This window comes from Adiantum capillus-veneris, chromosome 7 (assembly GCF_014529385.1).
Source record: "Adiantum capillus-veneris isolate H3 chromosome 7, ASM1452938v2, whole genome shotgun sequence".
NCBI classification, from domain to species: domain Eukaryota; kingdom Viridiplantae; phylum Streptophyta; class Polypodiopsida; order Polypodiales; family Pteridaceae; genus Adiantum; species Adiantum capillus-veneris.
The window spans coordinates 169,308,585-169,329,848 of record NC_140937.1 but is presented as its reverse complement, the minus strand read 5'-3'; the positions used below and the strand labels follow the sequence as shown (position 1 = coordinate 169,329,848).

Sequence of the window (21,264 nt, the reverse complement as noted above, 5' to 3'; positions counted from 1 at the left end):
GGTGTTTCAAACTTTGGTGTTGGATGGCAATTTTATGCATTATAGCCCGAGCTTTTTGAGGAAGAGAACGTTTAAAATCTAATCATCTTTGAATTTGTAAGTTTTATAAAAGTGTCCTATTTTTAATTTTCTTCTTTATAAGTGACTTGCAAAGCCCATTTTAAAGTCACTTTCTTATGTTTGAGCATCTCTCATTTTCTTCACTGCTTCCTTGATCTATCCATCCCCAAGCACGTTCCATTGCCCCTTGCACTCCGCCAGTAAGAATGGCTACTGCTAATCAAGCCCTCCTTGCGCATGACCTAGGACACATGATGGAGAAGCTTACCGTCGTGTTCTAGGTATCCATCAACATGGAGGCTACCATCGAATTGCATGCTAATTCATTTGAAGCACTTACATCCTACATGGAGACACATATAGTAAATTACTCCATCAATTTTGAAGATGACGAAGGTTTGTGGGTGCCAGTTGATCTCCTCAAACACACCCTCAAAGAAGACAGTAGTTTTCTCTTCAGATTGGGTAGGGAGATTGGGTAGGGCTCACCTTGGAACACTACTGAGAGGATGAGGAGGACAACCTCATAGACCTGATCATGGGGATATTCTACCCACTTTATTTTCTTATGCAACCAGCCTTCCATCCTTCTTATGCTCTTCGACAAAGAGACCATTGGAGTTAAACCTGACCTGTAAACCCTGCTCAACCATTTTCCCAATAGAAACCAGGTTCTTTGTAATATTGGGTAAATGTAGTACATCAACTAGGTACTTCACTTCACCATCTGTCATAGACAATGACACATTTTGTGTATGCATAATACAAAGTGTAGTATCATCACCAATTTCTACATAGCTAGGAATTCATAAAGTTTGCATTTCCTCAAACCCTTCACCATGGCTGGTCATATGATTTGATGCACCATAATCCACATACTAGACATTATCACTGGATTTTTCTACATTTGTAGGCATAGTATTCAGCATGTGTTGCACCACAAATAGCCTCTCAGGCTCATTGGCATTCTTGCTAGTAGTTGCATAATCATTTTGTTGCCTCCTGTCTGGAAAGTCATGTTCAAAGGGAACATGTCTTCCACAACCCCAACATACTATATTTCCATGTATACTTGCATTATTGCGCTGCGTATTTCCACAAACTGTTGGGCTCCCCCTGCCTCCAAAGTTTTGTTGACCACCACCTATGTTCTGACTATGATTGTTGTTATGTCGTTGTGCATGTCGATTGCCTCGTCCTCATTCTCATCCACGACTTGTACCACGTCCTCTTCCTCTATTGTTGAAAATGACCTGTTGATAATTGTTTCAAACCTGCGAGAGGAGTCTTCCTCAAGTTTATTCTCTTCCACAATCAATAAGGACACTAAATCTATAAACGAGGGAATGTTCTCTCGAAGCTGGATGTTAGTTTGAAACTATTTGTACTTAGGCACCAAACCTCATAGACAGACTTCTTCTTTATCATCATCGTTGACTGTAACACCAATAGATGCAAGTGACTCACATATGTTCTTTATCTTCAACAAATAGTCATTGATAGACAAACTTTTCTTCTGAACAATATTCAACTCAGTCTTCAATTGCAGCTTCGTTGCCTTTGTGTTGGTACACATCCAATCATAGCAAAGTGTCCCAAGCCTCCTTAGGAGATTGAAAATCTTGTATATGCCCAATCATAGTGTCCTGGACACTTACAAAAATCCAATACATGACCTTTTGAGCTCCCTAGTTCCAATCTTTAAATGTCTTAATTTATGCAGCATTTGCACCTTCCTCTGGCACTAGTTGTGCTACCTCATTGTCTCCACCAATGTAGTCCCAATAACCTTTGCCCATAAGGAAATTGATCATTTTGAACTTCCAAGCATGGAAGTTGTTCTTGTCCAGCCTCTCACTGACAACCTAGTTAAGCCCATCATTGTTGGATGACATGTTTCCAACCTTTCACACAGTCTTCGAGCAGCGTGCTAAAAATAATCGGTTACCACTTGTAACAACAACATGCGTACATACACCTGTTTCACTGTACTAAACAATGTCTATGCACACTACAGCAAAACCAAAGTTTTTTGCACCACCTATATGTAGATCTGTAAAATTTTGAACCTTAGTGATTTTGCATGTGAACTCACTCTAATTGCAAAACGGGGGTCGAAACATGCCCGAAATGAAAATTTGGCTGCACATTCTCAAGATATGAGGCCTACAAACCATAAGGGAAAATACAACATAAAAGAGGGAAACTAGTACAATGGTCTAGTATAAAGGTTTGTTTTGTTTGTCTAGTATAAAGGTTGATTTCCTAATTGTTTGTTTTGTGGTTGTTGGTTTCTTGATTGTTGGTTTCCTGTTTTCTGGTTTCCATCGGGAAGAGAGAGAGAGAGAGAGAGAGAGAGAGAGAGAGAGAGAGAGAGAGAGAGAGAGAGAGAGAAAGAACTTAAACTCACAAACTTATAAAATACTTTAAAAACTCACTTTGATATTTATAGGGCCCAACTTTTTAAGAAATTACAATTTATCATTAATGTGCTCCAAAAAGTGGAAATTACAATTGTTATTGTTTGAGAAGCCACGCGTGCCCTACTCTTTGTCAATTTCTCCTCCATGCCGATGCTCTCTTACGTGCATTCAACCCATGGTATCCTTGCCTTCATCAGACACTCACCACTTTTACAATATGGCACCTAAGAGACAAGTTTCCCCATGCCCTTTGCTTCTTCCTACGAGTAGCACACAATAGAACCAATTGAACATCTCATGAAACGCGTTGCTGTGGATCTTTCCACCACCATGCTAAGTGCTCTTAAAATAGGTAGCCTTTGCCTGATAGTGTGACCTTTCCATCCCTTGATTTCTCCAGAGCGCAAGGTATCCATACTCATCAAGGAAGTATGGACCATGGGCGAACAAGATATGCATGTAATGTGTGATATGGTTTATGTTGGAATTAGGGTTGCAGAGAAACGCACACAGCTTGGACAGTCTTGGAGAAGACGAAGGAAGCTCAAGGCACACAATAGAGAGTGTGCTACTTAGTGTGCAATGGAAAGATAGATAGCCCTAGAGTGATGGGCGTATATACAATGCTCGCGGGGGAAAACCTCCTAAAGAGGGAAAAAATGCCCCGGCGGTCCTAGTGTGTTCACACACATCACTACCACATGTATACGGTAACAAATCCCCCCTAGAGTGATGCGGTGAACAAGAGCTAGCACATGAGTAAAGGGAAGTGCCATGCCCTAAGGACATGATCAGTCCACAAAGGGGAGTAAGCCCAAATCTTTGCGGAAAGCTTCAAGCTTCTCATGAGACAATTCCTTTGTGAAAAGATATGCAAGGTTGTCCTGTGTTGGCACATAAGCCAAGTTGATCTCTCCTGCTGAGAGCCTCTCCCTGACATAGTGGTAATGCACCTCAATGTGCTTTGTGAGAGCATGAAAAACTGGGTTCCTCGCAATTGCCAATGCGCTTTGAGTGTCAATGTAAATAGTGTTGGCAGTGTCCTGTCCAACACCCCAATCATGCATAAGGCGTCGGAGCCATACACACTCAATCGTAGCTGTGAAGACTGCCCTGTACTCAGCCTCACAACTCCAAGTGGCCACAGTAGGTTGCTTCCTGCTCAACCATGATATACATGAACTGCCAAGCATGAAAAAAAAACCACTTGTGGACACTCGCGTGTCAAAACAACCAACCCAATCTGAGTCCGAAAAAGCATGCAAGTCTGGCAGCAATGATCCCCCCTTGGGATAAAACAATCCAAGATGTAAAGTGCCACTAAGGTAGCGGAAAATCCTCTTGAGAGCCTGCCAAGAAGAATCTCACAAGACATTTATGACACTTTGTTGCATCTTTTCACTGGTGGAAATATGAATGGAAGTTCCAATGAGGCAAATGTACAGCCTATGGGGGTTTCTGAAAATGTTACAGATCAGCCTACTAGTGATGCAGATGTACATGATGTACTTGATGAGGAAAGGGCTGAAAATGAGCAGGCTAGAGGTATTCCAAAATGGTTAGTGCACACTTTGCATGACAGTAAATTGGATTCACCTTTGTCTAGTCGTACTCGTTCAGGCTCTCGCCATGCATCTTATGCATCATATTGTTATGCTTTGGCTCTATCAAGCTTACATGATTTTGAGGAGCCTCTGTCTTTTGATGAAGCACAAAATTCAAAAAATTGGATGGCTGCCATGCAATCAGAATATGATGAGCTTATCAAAAATGACACATGGACTTTATGTGATTTTCCTCCTGACAAAAAGGCCATTGGTACGAAGTGGGTTTACAAGTGGAAATGCAAGCCGGATGGTGAGATCGATCGCCATAAGGCTCGACTTGTTGCAAAGGGTTATGCACAGCAAAAAGGCATAGACTATAAAGAGACTTTTGCTCCCAGTTTTCATATGACTACTGTGTGTTTTCTATGTGCATTGGCAGCTCATTTTGGTTGGGATGTACATCAATCAGACATTGTTACTGCTTTCTTGAATGGTGACATATTTGAGGAAGTTCATGTAACGCAGCCTCGCGGTTTTGTCATAAAAGGAAAAGAGGACAAAGTGTGCAGATGTAAGAAGGCTTTGTATGGGTTGAAGCAATCTCCTTGTGCTTAGTATGAGAAAGCTGACACTCACTTGGGTAAATGAGGCTTTTGTAACAGTCCAACAGAAAGCACGTTGTATGTAAAGCGTGAGGGTGATGTACAACTCATTGTGGTTCTTTATGTCGATGATTTGCTGATCATTGGACCAAATGAGAGACATATTGCTGAATTTAACGCTGATTTAAATGCTACTCTCAAGATGAAAGATTTTGGGCTGTTGCATCATTACTTGGGTATACAGTTTAAGCAGTGTGATGTGTTGCAATTAGGGTTGCAGAGAAACACACACAGCTTGGAGAAGACGAAGGAAGATCAAGGCACACAATAGAGAGTGTGTTACTTAGTATGCAATGGAAAGATAGATAGCCCTAGAGCGATGGGCATATATACAATGCTTAGGGGAAAAAACCTCATAAATGAGTGTCAGCTTTCTTATACCAAGCACGAGGAGATTGCTTCAACCCATACAAAGCCTTCTTACATCTGCACACTTTGTCCTCTTGTCCTTTTATGGCAAAACCGCGAGGCTGCGTTACATAAAGTTCCTCAAATATGTCACCATTCAAGAAAGCAGTAACAATGTCTGATTGATGTACATCCCAACCAAAATGAGCTACCAATGCACATAGAAAACGCATAGTAGTCATACAACAAGTGGGAGCAAAAGTCTCTTCATAATCTATGCCTTTTTGTTGTGCATAACCCTTTGCAACAAGTCCAGTCTTATGGTGATCGATCTCACCATCCGGCTTGTGTTTCAACTTGTAAACCCACTTCATACCAATGGCCTTTTTGCCAGGAGGCAAATCACATAAAGTCCATGTGTCATTTTCTATAAGTGCACCATATTTTAATTGCATGGAAGCCATCCAATTTTTTAAATTCTATGCTTCATCAAAATACAAAGGCTCCTATCATGTAAGCTATACACAGCCAAAGCATAACAATCTGATGCATAAGATGCATGGCGAGATCCTGAACGAGTACAACTAGACAAAGGTGCATCGAATTTATTGTCACGTAAAGTGTGCACCAGCCATTTTGGCTTACCTCTAGCCTGCTCATTTTCAGTCCTTTCCTCATCAAGTACATCATGTATATATGCATCAGTAATAGGCTGATCTGTAACATTTTCAGAAACCCCCATAGGCTGTACATTTGCCTCATTGGAAATTACATTCGTATTTCCACCACTGAAAAGAGGCAACAAAGTGCCATAAATGTCCTATGAGCTTACATTACTGTCTCTAGTACATGACAGCAAGGGTTGAATAGAATCTTCCACAAACACTACATCCCGTGAAACCAGAATACGTTTTGTTTGCGGATGATATAACCTGTAACCTTTTCTTTCAGCACTATAACCAACAAAAATACATTTGATAGCCTTATCATCCAATTTTCTACCATGTGTTTGTGGCACCAAAGCATATGCCAAACAACCAAAAACACGCATGTGCTCAATAGAAAGTTTTCTATCATGTCATGCTTCATATGGAGTAATAGACTGCAAAGCTTTCGTAGGACACCTGTTAAGTACATAAGTGGCACACATGATGGACTCAAGCCAAAAAGAATGCGGCAAAGCTTGACTTTTGATCATACATTGTGCCATTTCCATCAGTGACCTATTTTTCCTCTCAGCAATGCCATTTTGCTGAGGTGTATGGCACTGTACATTGGTGTTTTATCCCATGACTAGCCAGAAATGCATTAAATTCATGAGACATATACTCCCCCCCTCGATCGGAACGGAGGGTGCCCATAGTACATTTCAAGACATTTTCAGCCATAGCCAGAAATTTTTTGAAGCACATAAAAACTTTGGACTTCGCTTTAAGTGGAAATACCCATGCATGCCTGGAGTAATCATCAATGAAAGTCACGAAGTATAGGTAATTGCCCAAGGACGGAGTTTGCATGGGCCCACAAACATCACTATCCACAAGTTGCAACCTGCATGTGGCTTGGATTGAATCATCCTTTGGAAACTTAGAACATTGTATCTTACCCAAAATACAACCTTCACAAACATGTTTGACAGGTGCTTCAAGAGGTGGCAAAGAAGCAACCATATTAGATTTCTGCAGACGCAGCAAACTGGAAAAATTCAGATGACCAAAATGTGCATCCTAAAGTTTTGCATCTGAAATATCCCTTAAATCTACAAAACAGTATTTGCAAAAAAAATTCCACACTTGTCATACAAAGTGAGCTTATACAGCCCACGGCACAAAAGCCCTGTTGCAACAATTTCATCACCATAACTAAGATCATGAACTGTACATCTGTCATCCACAAATTTGACTACAAGTCCAAGTCTAGCAAGTGCGGATACAGACAAGAGATTCTTCTTGATCCCAGGTACATAAACTGCATCAACAAGTGTGAAGAAACTGCCATTTACAGCAGTAAGCACAATCTTTCCAACTCCCTGAACCGGATAAGAGGCATTGTTGGCACAAGTGATTGAACTCCCATGAGGGAGAGACTCGAGAGAGGTAAACAAGTCACGATGTGAGGTAATATGCTTTTTAGCACCACTGTCGAAATACCACACATGTGAATGTGCAGCAACGGACAAGCATGCATCATGGATCGACAGCACGATTGTAAGTGCACTCTGCGCTAAAAGCCCATTCTGCATCAACATCAGCAACAAAGTCTCCTTCCACAGAAGACTCAAGAATGGCTGCATTTGTAGTGGAACCACCCTCTTTCTTCTTAGCCTCTTTGGCCTTCAACTTAGGACACTGCTTGATTAAGTGATCATTATCTTTACAATAATGGCAAAGCATCTTCTTTTTGCCCTTATCACCAGAATTGCCAGACGAAGTGCTGCCAGAAGAAGCATTAGGAGCATAAGTTTTGCCACTCGCAACAGAACCATAAGAAGTGGCTGCATTGCTGTTACCACCCTTTCTTTGAGAAGAAATAAAAGCCTGTTCAACTGCACGCTGTCTAGTCATGTTTTTTTTGGAAAGTGACTCTTGCAACGGCAATGTGCATAATGCATCAAACTTGACAACTTTTGGATTTCCTTGGGTCATAAGTCTACAAGTACTAGCAAAAGTCTGGTAAGAATCTGGTAAGGCATCAAGAACAATGCACAAGGGAGTTTTCTGAAATGACTTCACCTGCAGAAATAAGTTACTCATTCATATCCTTGACACAAGCAAGGAAAGTGTCCATATCATCTTCCTCATGCATAATCTTCGACTCCAGCTCTTTACGCAGCAAATCAATTTTAGCCTCATTGCGGCTTGCATAAAGACCTACTAGAATATCCCAAGCCTGTTTTGTAGACAACGCAATCAATGCATGAGGCTGCGCATCCTTTACATCCCAACGAGCTTGTTCTGCCGTAGGCAAAACAACTCTAATAGCAGCAATCCTTGCAGCAAGACCTGCAACATCCTCAACATCGCCTACATCCTCAAAACCAGGACGTACATCAATGCCCTGCACAATATTCCAGATGCCCTTTGACATAAGAACGTGTTGCATCATATAAGCCCACATAGGGTAGTTGTCCCCATCCAACATGTCCTCAGCAGCAAACATCTTGAAGACATCTGTGTTGTTGTCAACCATGGTAAATGTTGCACCTGATGTGAAAACTGCTCGAAAATAGGAGACATGAAGCGAGAACAACACGTGTTATATAGCACAAACCATAAAAGACTATAAGACACCTGTTATGCAAAAAACGGCACTGAGAGAAAATCTGCACAAATGACGAAATAGCCTGTGCAGAACTGCCTGTAGTGGAAATAAAGGCTGAAATGAGCCCAAATCAAAAATCTGAGCAGACTAATGTCTACGAGATGTCCCAAATTTTTTGTCGACATGCGAACGCTTGCCAAAGCTCATTGAAATCGGAGAAAGTGAGCAGGTGTGTGCTGGAGCAGCTGGCGACTAAGCCCGGGAGGACACAACCTGCTCTGATACCAATCGTTGGAATTAGGGTTGCAGAGAAACGCACACATCTTGGAGAAGATGAAGGAAGCTCAAGGCACACAATAGAGAGTGTTTTACTTAGTATGCAATGGAAAGATAGATAGCCATAGAGTGATGGGCGGATATACAATGCTCGGGGGAAAAAACCTCCTAAAGAGGGAAAAAAAACCCCGGCGGTCCTAGTGTGTTCACACACATCACTACCACATGTATACGGTAACATGATGGTGGTATCGCCTTGTGTCAAAAAAGTTACATAGAAACATTGCTATGTAAGTTTGGACTTGAGGATTGCAAACCTAGGGCCACTCCCATGGTTGTTACCATATACATGTGGTAGTGATGTGTGTGAACACACTAGGACCGCCGGGGCATTTTTTCCCTCTTTAGGAGGGTTTTCCCCTCGAGAATTCTCTAGGAGGGTTTTCCCCCCGAGTATATACACCCATCACTCTAGGGCTATCTATCTTTCCATTGCATACTAAGTAACACACTCTCTATTGTGTGCCTTGAGATTCCTTCGTCTTCTCCAAGCTGTGTGAGTTTCTCTGCAACCCTAATTCCAACAATTGGTATCAATTTTCACCCCATGTATTGACTATTAGCTCTATGAATTTATTAATAGACACCTTGAATGATTTTATCTCATCTTCACTAAGGTGCGGCTGCTCAAGAAGTCTCATCATCTCTTCGCATGCTTCCCACACACGTGCTCTCTTCAACCCTAGTGTTGCTTCATTGCCAAGGTAGGTTGTTATGTCACACACCTGCTTCCATATCTGAAAAGGAGTATGGATTTGAACCTCACCATAGTTTGAAATCAAGTATCTTTCCTTTGCCCCACCCATACATATCTTATCAGAGTTATCATGTGTGGTTGTTGGGTTTTTGCGGTCCTTTGAGAGGGTTACTGCAGCAGAGTGAAGCCCTAGAGATGAAAAAGTCATTGCAAGCACGCGAATGCAATTCTCTTGTCGTGACTCTAGCTCCATGTTCCATGCATAATTTATGTGGAGCATTAGCAACTTGTCCAAAATTCTAAGTCTCAAATGGCAAGGAACACACATGCACTCGGTTAAGGGGAATTGAAAGAATGGGATGCCAATCTGGACCCTCCTCTGCACAAGATGGTGGATTGCTTTGGTCGCAAGTCATGATGCCATTGAACCACACGTTACTCCCACTTGCCTTTTGATTATCGTTCGGGCTCTTAGCCCCTGCTTGCTTGCCGACTTTTGATATTCTGACCCCTGTGCCCTTCCCTAGTGCATCCTTAGGCATCTTGCATGACAACAAAAAATGTATGGAAATAAAGTATTTGCGCCGCACTTAGTGCCCAACATGATTTTAGGATCTTCAAGTTTCCACCAAGGTGACACTCTATTTCAAAGTCTCCAATGCCAAGGACATTGAGGAGTTCCCCATTGCATTGTTGATCTATTGCCTCTTGGATACTTGAACGGTTGAAATACAACCTCAAACTGTCACGGTCCTCATGTGGGAGTGCCCATGCCGCTTGCCACCATATGTTCTTCTCTGATTGCACCCCATCAAAATCTTTCCATTGCCGCCTCGTGTCAAGCTATGCGGCAGTCTCTTCACATTCTAACCCCTTTCCCACCAGTGCCCTGCTCATTAGTGTGAGGCTCATGTGCTCCACCCTATGGCCTTTGACAACCCGACATTCATCTAATTTTAACACAAATATAGCTTTTCCACTTGTCTCCTTTGTTGTGGTATCGTAATATTGTATCATAGCTTGTTGCAGGGCTTCTACTTCAACACAAACATTGTTGTAAACAAAACTCTTTGAGGACATTGGCATGTTGCCATCCACCCACTTGTACCCACCTAGTAGGGTTGAAACGTCGTTGTGTGTGGTTTTTTTTGCCATAACCATATTGTATGGGGTTGGTAACATTAATAGAGCCATTCCCTTGCTGCGTAGACACCCTATTATGCATGTATACAATGCTTTCTACCCCTTATCATTAATCTTGGCTGAGTCGCACACTAGAAGCATATTGGAAGGGGGAATAATATTTTTATAGTCCTTTAGTAGTAGTTTCTCAAGGGATTGTCGCAATGTAGCATGTGCGGGATCAGAGATCATATTCAAATTATCTTTGTCATCAACCATGTGCCCAAGTATGGACGCCTTCATCGACTCCTTGGTACCGTTGCAACCTAAAATTGCTTTCGCACATTCCTTGTAAAAACAAAATAGAAAAGGAGTCAATTTCTAAATTCTACTAACAAATTACACTCTTACATCTTGCAACTACCTTGTTTGGCGCACACGTCTCTTATGAGCGCCTCCAAGTTTAACAAGTAGCCCCATAGCCGTGCACTTTTGTTATCTGGTTTTGAATTCCATAGGAAGGAGAGTAAAGTGGTCAACGTGCCATTTAATATTTCGAGTGGAATATCAAAGACACATGTAATTTTTGACAATCCGATCGATGCTTTCTTTATCGCCTTCAAGCTTCATCTTCTGCTCTACAAGTTGTTTTCTTAATTACACTATTTACACCATGAATTGCTCCTTTGCAATCAAGGATCATGCCCGAAGTTGTTCCTTTTCAGCTAAGCTTGTAATTTGTAGCATGTCTAGTTTTGTTTGAATCTGATTGCATGTCAAGATCTCTTGCAAGTATAAAATGTAAATCCAAGGTAGGCGTCACCCAAAAAGCGTAAGAGTTGCATGATGTTGCAAAATGGTGGAGACGCACCTGTCTGAGGATCAAAGGAGTAAATTGCTCCATCCGTCCAACGGTCAATGGATTACCTCCCTTGCAATCGTAGCATGTCCATCAGAATAGACCCACTATCTCAATTTGTTTTACAAATTTGAACTCTTGCTCCAAATCAACATGTAATCTCAACTTCGAAGGCTTTTGGGTGATGTCTCTCATAGCCATTGTATCTAGAGATGGAGATGGAAATGGAGATGGAGATAGAGGTGGAGCTGAAGATGGAGGTGGAGGTGGAGATGTAAATGGAGATGGAGATGGAGCTTGCAAGGTGTTTGAGGACAGATCGAATGGGCACCCAATTGGTCGGACACGTAGCCGAACACCACATTGGTATTCTATTAGTTTTCTGAGCTAGTGTGGTAATACTTTGTGTAAATCGTGATTGCAGAGTAGTGGATCAATCCCCTCAGTTGTAATGCTATCATGATATTTGTAAAGGTCCATGTGAGTCGGCCACTGGCCATTTAGAATGCCGTAGGTATAAAGTCAATAACCTTAATGTGAAAGGAGGCTTATCTTTAGAGAAGAAAAGAGCTCTGTTGTACATACGCTCAAGCTATGAGCTACTCCAACTTCTAATCATCGCAGTTAATGATTGGGTAATCCATTTTCAGTTTTGTAACTTGCATTGTGTTCCTCTCTCTTTGCTCTTTCAATTAAGTCTAAGCATTATCGTTTTGGATGTGGTTCAGGACTACGCATCTGTGAGCCTTAATTGCAAATTTGAGTGCTTAAATCACTGTTTTTAGTCATTTTGACCATAGGAGAGTGTGTTCCTAGACCATAGGGAGACCTTTATGGATAGTTCTGTTGCAATTTTCAGGACCTTTTTCATGATGGATGGTTATTTTGGTACCTTGTTGGATTGCGACCAGACTAGTTTCCTTGCATTTTGAGTCCATTCAAGTGCCGAAATGGCACCAATGTTAGCAGGACGCCACGAGGGACGTCTACAACATAGTTTTTTGGTACGAACATAATGTCAATACTCAGGGAAGTGAGTTGGATGGGGCACGGAGACTCTTTGAGATCGTCCATCTCAAAAAGTGAACCTTAACGAGCAAGCACACTAGCTCAACAAGAAAACCAACACTCAAAGATTAGGAGAATCTGCCTATGTCCTTTCACACAGCTCTAGGTCATCACGCCATTTCGGCACTCGATCGGACTCGAAAGGCAACGAAACTTTAGGAGGAGGTCTAGGACATCTAGGGGCACTATCCTAGCAAGTTTGGTCTCAATCCGACAAGGTACCAAAATCACGATCCATCATGAAAAAGGTCTTGAAAACTGCAACAGAACATGCCAGAAATGTCGTCCTATGGTCTAAGAACACTCTCCTATGCTCAAAACGACTAAAAATAACGATTTAAGCACTCAAATCTGGAATTATAGCTCACAAACATGTAGTTGCAAACCACAACAAAACTGACAATGCTTACACTTGAATTTAAGAGCAAAGAGAGAGAAACACAATGCAAGTTTCGAATTGAAAACTGATTACCCAATCGTTAGGAAAGTTGATTACAATTTAGAGCAGCTTCGTAGCTTGAGCGTACGTTTTCAGCGGCTCCCTTCTTCTCTAAAGATAAGCCCTCTTTCACATTAAGGTTATTGACCTTTATACCTAGGGATTTCTAAATGGAAAGTGGCCGGCTCACACAGACCTTTACAAATGTCATGACAACATTACAACTCAGGGAATTGACCTTCTACTCAGGAATCAGGATCTACATAGAGTATCAGTACACTAGCTCAGAAAACTAATAGAGTACAAATGTGGTGTTCAGTTACATGTCAGACCAAGTGGGCACCCGTTCGATCTCTCCTCAAACACAAGGATGTGTAGGTATGCAACAATGCATATAGTAGAGAGAGAAAGAGCTATGGTGAGCTATTATAAGAGAGAGAGAGAGAGGGTGGAGAGAGTGAGGGAGGTAGAGGAGCTTCAAATATGCAGGCTATGGCTTCTAGAGAGGGAAAAAGAAGCCTAAACCCAAGCATAATCCTCCAAACTCTGTTTAGAGAGAGATATAGAGAGAGAAAGTCATTTGAAGCATGTCCAAAAGGGGGAGGGAAAAGTGACAAAAAATTTCAAATTCGAAAGTGGGGGAGTGGTATGTGGGGCTGCACTAACACCAAAAAAGATGAGAGGATTTGGTGACTAGATATGATTAAGACCTATTTTCTTTTCTATTTTCTATTTTCTCTCTCTCTCTCTCTCTCTCTCTCTCTCTATATATATATATATATATATATATATATATATATATATATATAGTTCCCCCCCCACCCCCCTTGGTAAACACACCTGGATCAAACATCGTCGTCACCACTTCTTTTGCTCCGTTTTTCTCTCTCCAAGTCCTCCATCGATCTCTCTCTCTCTCTCTCTCTCTAAGGGAGAGAGAAGAAAAATATCCATTACTAATAGATAACCTTACATTTATGTTGCTTGGAGTACATACAACAATACTTTATTTGGTGCGGATACATTCAATTTTTGGAGGCCCCGGGATTTGTAGGAGTGCTAGAAATAATAGGTAAGAGATGATTCACCACGCACCCTAGCTACACCTTATATCTCTCGTCATCCTTCTCTGTGATGATTCCAACTCTTTTCCAGCGAGAGATTGAAATTGCCCATTCTTAATCAAGTTCAGCAACGAGTGCAAGTTGAGTTTCGTGTGGCATCGATAAAGACGATACCCTCTAATGTTGCCTTGTGAGCCTCCCTAAACCATTTGGCTCCATATGTTGCCCCTCCATTGCGGATGACATGGGTAGACGTGATGCTATTCTCAAGATCGTGAGATTTTTATAGCGAGATAGAAGATCTCTTAACAATAGCTGTTGAATGCACCTCTAATGTTGCCTTGTGAGCCTCACTAAACCATTTGGCTCCATATGCTGCCCCTCCATTGGGGATGACATGGGCAGACTTGATGCTATTCTCATGATCGTAAGATATTATAGCAAGCTAGAGGAGCTCTTAAGGATAGTTGTTGAATGCTTACACAAAATAATTGACGGCACTATCAATTTTATAGCATTTGGGAGATTATTAATTTATTATTCATTACTTTCTTACTGATCAGTGACACCTCAATATCCTCATATCATATAGCACAATCTCTCTCTCTCTCTCTCTCTCTCTCTCTCTCTCTCTCTCTCTCTCTCTCTCTCTCTCTCATTCTCATTTTACATCAAGATTAATGCTAACAAAAAGAGAAAATGATTTATAAACCAGGATAAACCAAAACATCTTTGCCAAAGGTCCAATACCTACCTAATCCATATCAACTTTGTCAACTTCAATACATGGCAATCGTAAGACTCTATACAAGTGGATCTTGTAACTTTTTCTTGATTGTGAAATTGTAAACGACCAATCTATGCTTTCAAAGGATGGGAGCAATGGGTTTGGTCAACCTCAACTAAAATATGATTTTGGTTTGAAGTATTTCATGTTGGAAAAAAATACATCATTAGTTTGTAAGAATTCTGTGTGATCTTGTCTTATACATCTGTTCACCTACAAAAAAATGACACAATCAAATACCCAATTATTCTCTCTAGAGTTTAACTCTATTTGATTAAAAAATGTTTGCAAGATAACAATGTACTACAGTGTATCTATTATTCCAAAGCAACAAAGGAAAAACTTACCTACAATTTGCTCCATATCTTAGACAAGTAGGCATGGATATTGGCAGCGTCAAGTCTAGATGCTGAAAGGCATGGTGTATTAGTATCTCTACAAAAAAAAGCTAAGTTGAACACTTAAACTCTTTCATTTACCTCTTGAAGTTTTCCACAAATTCATAATTAGTGCTTTGTTTCTTCCTCCTTGTATGTTCTAGCACCAAAGTGATTACAACACCTTTCTTACTTGGTGTGTGTGACCCATCATTTGTATTCTAGATGTTGAACCTATAATATAATCAATACTAGTATGAGACTTTCTAGAAGTAGAAATCTTGTGGATCAAGCCACACGTATGAGAGAAGGAGAGCAAGGAGAATGGTGAAAATAAGAAAGACAACCAATTGCTACTATGATGGAGGTAGATTTGCAAGGACAAAAGATAGCTACATGCGGGGTCACAGGTGGCTCAAGAAAGCACCACTTTTATGTCCACCAGGGGAAGTCACAAGCTTTGGTAGTGAAGCCTTGCCATGGAGCTTTGCAGATGGTTACCAACATGCTTGTGGAGCTTACTAGATCTTGCACATCCTTTCTTGCTTGCTCTATGGGGGGACGTAGCAAGACTCATATATGTGATGCAAAGAGGCATCCAATGTGCCCATATCAAGGAGAATTGTGGAACCACATGTGTCTTGTTGGGATGCATTAAGCACTTTCTCACTTCAAATGATAAGAACATGAAAATAGATGTGGGCCTGTTGTCGAGTTTGGGCCCCCGTGGGTGGGGCCAGAGAATTGCACTCTACCAACTTAGTAGCAAGAGTTCGATGCATTCCCTTTTTGAAAACAAAGGGGTTAATCATAAGTTTCTAGTTTGTTAAAGGATGCTTCACATGCATGGTAATCATAGGATTTGAGAGAGATCCATTTTACCCTTGAATCCTCGTATTTTTGTGATCACACACATCCCAAAATATAGTGCTAAATCCATTTTTTGAAAATTGAGCTCATAAGGGTCTTTCCCACGGTCGTGTATTGGATGGAGAAATTGTCTATATATACACAATTACGTTGATTACTTTGATTCAAGGAATGGATAAGAAGCACAATCAACCTTATATTTTTTTGTGGGGAATTGATCATCAATAGGAAAATGATAGAATTGAAGTGGATATTGGACTGAAGATAGAGACCCTGATGAGCAAAGAGAGTCAAGAAAAGTTTCCAAGTAGCCCAAACTCACATCTTGCACCATGAACCAAATTGTTGTAGGACAATTTCAAAAAAAAAATCATGGTCAATTTGCACGATTTTGTTGTCTAAAATGATAATGATGGTATAGGCATGTTTTTTGTGTATGATGAGAAAAATAAAGAAATTAATATGGGAAACTCTAATGACACTACACCCATTGATCAAATGTGTGATCCAACATTAAAGAAAATTGATGGTGAGTCTCATGCTAAAATTCCACTTCTTGAGAATGAAGGAGACGATGTCATTTGAATGTTCTTGTAAGTTCTCTTGCATTAGAAATACTTTCATTTCTTACATGATGTTCATGTGATGAGTAATCAAAAGGTTTTTGTAATGAAATTTTCAAGGAACAAAATTTGATGTGTGTGGGAAGCAACCTAATTCACAATTTAATGGTGTGCTAAGTGGATGGTTATAATTAATTGACTCAATGTTGTGTGATGGGATATGTGTATTTGTCCACACAATTGGTGTATATGTAAAGCATTATGGGGCTTGTATGCTTATCCAATGTTAGGGGACGTGATGATTGTTTCACTTATGAGAAACTAATGCTATTTTTTTTGTACGACGATGCAAAAATATTCCGGCTTTTTCTCATCGTAAGCCTACAAGATGATTATGTTTGTCAAAGGTTGTGTCTTGAACTTCAAATTGCATCAAGGAATGAATTTTCTCTTTCCATAAATGACATGGAATTAACGTTTCTCATGGTAGATGTTCTTGCTAAAAGCATGCTCATACAATTTGAAGCGCACACAATGCTTTTGAAGATGTATGTGTCAAAGATAAAGAATTTTTGTTGAACGTTGATACTTGTTTGCGCAATAATGAAGATTATTTTGAATTTATTGGTTCAAAGATGGAATCTACTCAATGGAGGAAAGATTCTCTCATCACTTTATGGTTCTACAAGTTTTTCTTGTATAAACTCTCATAGATGATGATATACTTCATGGGTTTCCAACCCTATCATGCTGCCAATAAAAGCACTACAAGAGGCTATTCATAGCGATGCTCATAGCGACGCTCATAGCGACGCCGACTGGGCTAAAAAAATAACAGAGAGCGCCCAAAAACTCAGATCTCAGATCTGAGTTTTTTGGCGCCCTCAAGCAAGAGCAGGTAACGCTCTCCCTCTCTCTCTCTCTCTCTCTCTCTCTCTCTCTTCTTCTCCACACACACACACACACACACACACACACACACACACACACGGGGAGAGGAAGGAGAGCCAGGTATGCTCCTTCCCTCTCCTCACTCTCATGTTCCCTTCCCCTCTTTCTCTCTCCCTCTCTCTCTCTCTCTCTCTCACACACACACACACACACACACATAGTGTTTTTGAGAGAGAGAGAGAGAGAGAGAAAGAGTACAAATATAAACAAAAACGCACACACACACATACATAAACAAAGAATGCACACACACATTGAGAGAGGAAAAGAGAGAGAGAGCATGCATAAACAAAAAACGTACACATTGAGAGAGGAAAAGAGAGAGAGAACATGCATAAACAAAAAACGCACACATTGAGAGAGGAAAAAAGAGAGAAAACATGCATAAACAAAAAAACGCACACACATTGAGAGAGAAAGAGAGAGAAACTAATTTAACATCGTAGGAAACTAATTAAAATTAAAAGACCTAAAGATCTAGCCGACGAGGAGTTGAACTCAAGACCTATTATTCAAGAGGGAAATGGCATAACCAATCTATCATACTTGGCATGGGTGATAGAAAGGTTATACCATTTATCTCTTTTTATTGGCACACACATCCACACATGCGCACACACACAAGAAGAAGAGAGTTATAACGTCGTAGGAAACTATCCTAAAAGACGTTAAAGATTAGGTTAGATGTAGACTTACGTTAAATTAGATTTAGGTTTATTTAAGTTAAATTAGATTAGATTTAGGTTTATTTTTAGTTAGATTTACGTTTATTTACGCTAGATTTAGATTTACGTTATATTAGATTAGATTTAGGTCTCCATAGACTGCGATGCCTGCATGAAGCGGGTGAAGAAAGCCCTCAATGGAATATAGGGTATTGCTGCCTTCACTCATGGTGGGCTCCGTCGATCCAAAAGTACTGATGAAATGTCTTCAGAAGATAGGGAAGAAGGTGGATCTTCAGGGCGGCAAGAGTCACTACATCCCCGAAAATGACCATCTAGACAACCTCTAGTCATTCAACAGCAACTTCAAAGTTAGTAACAAGAGCAAGAACGGTCCAAAGGGCCAATTGCTGTCGTCAGATGTGGATGGAGATGAGGCAGCGTCACCGCCGGAAGTTAACTCTCACATCTTTAGTGATGAGAATGCCAACTCTTGTCGAGTTATGTGAAAAATAAGTTTTAAGGTTCTTATAATCCCTGTTAGTTTAGTTCTTTGTTTTTAATATAACATAATTTACGTTAGATTTAGATTTATGTTATATTAGATTAGACTTAGGTTTTTTTAGGTTTACCCACACACACACACACACACACACACACACAAGAAGAAGAGAGTTTTAACGTCGTAGGAAACTATCCCAAAAGACGTTAAAGATTAGGTTAGATGTAGACTTACGTTAAATTAGATTTAGGTTTATTTTTAGTTAGATTTACGTTTATTTAGATTTACGCTTATTTACGTTAGATCGAGTCCACGCAAGAATTACTTACGGTTTAGGGTTTAGAGTTAGACGAACAGTGAAAAGATCTACTGTGAAAAGATGTTAAGATGCTGTGAAGTGCTACAGTTGGAGAAGAGGCAAAGGGGTTTTGTCCACTACATGCAGTATCATGTAGACGTGGGTCTGTAGATTTCTTGTACCCACAAATATAGGTATTGACCAATAAAGACGAGATTATAACCTGGTGGTTCTGATCTCCGTGCACCTCTAGACCGAGGTGTGCGGGGATTGGACATGACTAGAGAATGTGAGGTAGAGAGAGAGAGAGAGAGAGAGAGAGAGAGAGAGAGAGAGAGAGAGATAAGACGAAGAATGCCAATAGAATATTAAATTTGTTGTCCAGGTTATAAGATTTTTATCCTCATTATGAGTAGTGACGAGGATGTGGGACCGTCCAACCGAAACACCTATCTCTCAACGAGGGTCTTCTGTCCTTGTAATCAATGCAAGCATGCTGTGCGACAAACAAGACGCGTTTCTTTGCAGCACGTTCGCGAATTTGGAGAGTTCGATCCATCTATTATAGATCGAGTTGTTGCCAATTATAACTTGTCGGACTCTGACGCTGGCCAACAAGCAGCAATCTTGCAATCCAATAGACGTGTTCGCCGGCGCTTTGGTCAAGCAGCATATGTGAGGCCACAAGATGTAGCCTCTGACAGCTCGGGGGATGATCATGCAGAGCACATTCCCAACGAGGCAATGTTTGAGCCCGAGATTGATGAAATGATCGAGACGATCATGGATTCAGAAAGGCTTATCTATGATGATATGAAAAGTGAAGCCGATACGCCATTGTATAGTGGAGCACGTATGTCTAGATTGAAAGCACTCCTGGTTCTTCTCAACATGCAGGCAAAGTTTGGATGGAGTGACACTAGCGTCACAGCGCTTTTCAGGTGATCTATTACAATTAGTTTTCTTTAATAAAACTCTAAATGTATAATGATCTGATAGATTTTCACACGATTGTATCGTATTTTTATGTTGTGTAGATTGCTTAAAGAGCACATACTACCAGCTGACAATGTGATGCCAGATTCCCGAGATGAAGCAAGAAAGATTTTGCGAAACTTGGGGATGGATTACAATTCTATCCACGCTTGTCCTAATGACTGCATTCTTTTCAGAGGGGAATACATAGACATGGAGAAGTGTCCGAAATGTGATTCCGAAAGATATCAAGTAGATCTCCACGGACAAAAATTCCACAAAAGGTTTTGCGACATTTTCCTCTGCTTCCTCGCATCAAGAATTTCTTTGAATGTAAGTCCATGGCTGCCCTAGCATCATGGCATGAGGAGAATAAATCTTTGGATGGTGTGCTACGAATTCCTGCAGATTGCGCAGCCTGGAAACATATAGATGGAACATGGTCGGATTTTTCGAGGGAAGCTCGAAATTTGCGCTTAGGCCTGGCTATGGATGGCGTAAATCCATTTGGTCAAAGATCAACATCTTACAGTGTATGGCCCATTGTCATCGTCAACTACAACATTCCCCCGTGGTTGACTACGAAGAAGGGGCACCTATGGCTAAGCTTGATTGTGCCAGGGCGATATAAAATGGAGAATATGGATGTGTATCTTCGTCCACTATTGGAAGAGCTACAACAATTGTGGATTGGCATAGAGGTGGTGGATATGAGCCGACACACAGGACGACGGAATGCTTTGATCAGAGGCATTCTAATGTGGACCATGCATGACTATCCCGGGCTAACAGAATGCTCAGGTAATCTATTGACACTCCTCACTCAGACACTGTAAATCTTGTTTTTTCCCATAGTTGATCTATTATCATGTGTATACATGCAGGGCTTCAAACAAGCGGATACAGAGCATGTGTCACATGTGAACCTAGACTGAATGCACGTAGGGCGCCCTCACTGAAGAAGCAAATCTACGAAGGTCATCAAGCGTATCTTCCAGAGAATCATGTGTTACATGACAGCTTTTTGGGAAGAGAGCCACCAAGGATGTCTGCACAAGCATGGTTAGAGCAGAAGGAGATGTGCGATGACGGATTGCCTCCAGGGATGAAGAGACTATCTCTATGGTACGAGTTACCATACTGGCCCCGACTCATGATCAATCACTTGCTCGATCCAATGCACATATTCAAGAATGTGGGTAATCTACTATGGGACCATTTGACCGGTAAGAAAGATACTTTGGGAGCCAGAGTTGACCTTAGAAATGTGGATCGTATGGAGAAATATTGGCCGCAAACAGCGTTTGATGGATCAAGACCATATTAGGTAAAGTGGGAAAATCCCAATTCCTAGGTTGGACAACTTTCAATATATCATGTATAAAATATA

At 40.9% G+C, this 21,264-nt stretch overlaps 1 pseudogene; it reads right to left on the bottom strand.

Moving 5' to 3' along the window:
- Positions 1-1,204: 1,204 nt before the first annotated feature.
- Positions 1,205-1,955, bottom strand: LOC147455029 (uncharacterized; annotated as a pseudogene).
- Between the last annotated feature and the right edge of the window lie 19,309 nt (positions 1,956-21,264).